The sequence below is a fragment of the Oratosquilla oratoria genome, chromosome 13 (assembly GCF_046742065.1).
Source record: "Oratosquilla oratoria isolate Oo_2021 chromosome 13, ASM4674206v1, whole genome shotgun sequence".
Taxonomy (NCBI): domain Eukaryota; kingdom Metazoa; phylum Arthropoda; class Malacostraca; order Stomatopoda; family Squillidae; genus Oratosquilla; species Oratosquilla oratoria.
This window is the reverse complement of record NC_134789.1, coordinates 17,991,538-17,994,037: the sequence shown is the minus strand read 5'-3', so window position 1 is coordinate 17,994,037 and position 2,500 is coordinate 17,991,538.

The window sequence follows — 2,500 nt, the reverse complement described above, 5'->3', positions numbered from 1 at the left end:
ATACATATACATATATATATATATATATATATATATATATATATATATATATATATATGTATATATATATATATGTATATATGTTGAGACATTCTAACAGGTTGACGTAAGTGGGAGTAGGAAACACAGGAGCCTTAGTCAGCAGCAAACTCAGACTAATACTCATGTGTTCCCTACTCCCACTTGCGTCACATATATATTGGGGGCAAAAAAGTTTGCATACAATCAACTTTAAGAATGACACAATCTCAAATACCACAACAATAGTTTGTGAAACAATAATTTCTACTACTATTATTATCATCTATCCTTATGCCAATAGGCTGTTGTCTAGCGACTACCAGCACCAGGTCTACTTTCTCCCCTTCTAGCCGCACTACTATTTATCACTATAAACGTTATATCTAGTGCCATCACTTAGATAACACCGTAATAACTCAACCCACCATTGCCCTAAACGTCCACAGTGCCCACCTTAGCGTATAGCAATAAACTTGATCCATCATCAATATAATAATTTTCATCACCACTTCCTACAACTACTACTGTACTATTACTAATACTACTACTATTACTACTACTACTACTACTACTACTACTACTACTTCTGCTATTTCTACTACTACTACTACTACTACTACTACTACTACTACTACTACTACTACTACTACTACTACTACTACTACTACTACTACATACACCTCAGAGACATCAGACGAATCCCTTTAGTCTATTATTTATCACCATCACCATTATATTTATCATCACCACCATCATTGGCCAAGATATTTAATCTAATGGCTCTTTTATTTTCTTGGCTACATCAACTAGATTTGGAATCCTGTTTGTTTTACTAGATCCACCACCCGGTGTATTTCGCCTTTGCAATTCCTTCTATCCTTCCACTTCGACCTACTCCCAGTCATTTGCTCCAAATTGCCCATGTTCCATCAACACCCAGGCCACTCTGTCAACCCAAAACAGACATAAACCGCCTCTCTTATTAGCCACACTCTCTCGGCAGCAGCAGTGACTTGAACCCATTTCACAAAAAGAATTCTCAACGTGGCGACATGACGTCACAGGTTCGGGAAAAGAATGCCAGCGTCGTCGTTTCAGACACTTGCAAGTAGGTAAGGGCTACAGATCCTGTATTCACATTCATTTACCATCTCAACATCCCACGCAGTGGGAAGTGAGAAACCCTTGGGAGGGCAAACCCTGTCAATTACGGTAAGCCGCTTTTTTTTTTTTTTTTTTTGCCGATGTTGGGTCGCCTCCCCGCCTGGCCAGGGCTATCGAGAACCAACGCAGGAAACCCGCAACGGGTCCCAGGTCCCGGGAATCGAACTCGGGGATCGAACTCACGACTACCTACTCATGAGTTCGACACGGTATCTACTGGGTTACCGAACTGATCCTGTTTGTCCTAATTCTAATATTATCACAAGGAATAACGTTACTAAGCAACAAACATTTCTAACGCGCGGTTAAATCGTAACTACTAGATATAGATATCTAATTTTATCTAAACGATTGCTATTTCTAGCAATTCTAATATTAACCCTCTCCCTGCTTCTGTGATAGTAAGAAGACATGACAAAAACATTTTACGTTGATAATCACTCTCTCCTCGCTAAATTTAGCAAAATTAATCAGCTTTGAAACTACATGTCTATAGTTATTGTTAGATTATGGGGATGCAGTATTTTTGCCTTAGTTTTATAACATTTGTTATTTGTTCTAGAGTTATGTCCACTGTTCTAGAATACTTCAGATTATCTTAGTAAAAATACGTCTCCAATACAAATGGAAGAGTGACAATATTCAAATATCTTCGCCATACGAGTATAGGTATGGTGTAGAAAAGACAAAGATAAAGTACCCTGAACATAAGAACATAAGAATGGAGGAGATTGCAAGAGACCATAAGGCCTACACTAAGCAGTTCCATGTCCCTTACCACCTGTCATCCCTATCCATAAAGTTACCTATTCTTCTCTTAAAACACCAAATTGTTTCATCGCTTACTACATAATCACCAAGTCTATTTCCATTCGTTAACCACTATACTATCATATACAAGTAAACAAACAAATATAAAGACGTATTAAGAAGGTAAAGAAATATGAAACGCATTAACAAGGTAAATAAACATAAATAATAACAAAGTAAACAAACATAAAAACGCATTAACAAGATAAACATACATAAAAACGCATTAACAAGGTAAAAAAAACATAAAAACGCATTAACAAGTAAACAAACATAAAAACGCATTAACAAGGTAAACATAAAAACGTATTAACAAAGTAAACAAACAAATATAAAAATGCATCAACAAGGTAAACAAATATACCCGTAATAAAACGCATGAACAAAACAAACTAATATAAAAAAACATTAAGAAAGTAAACAAGCATAAAAACATTAACAAGATAAACAAATATAAAAAATTAACAATGTAAACAAAACAAAAAATAACCAGGTAAACGAATAT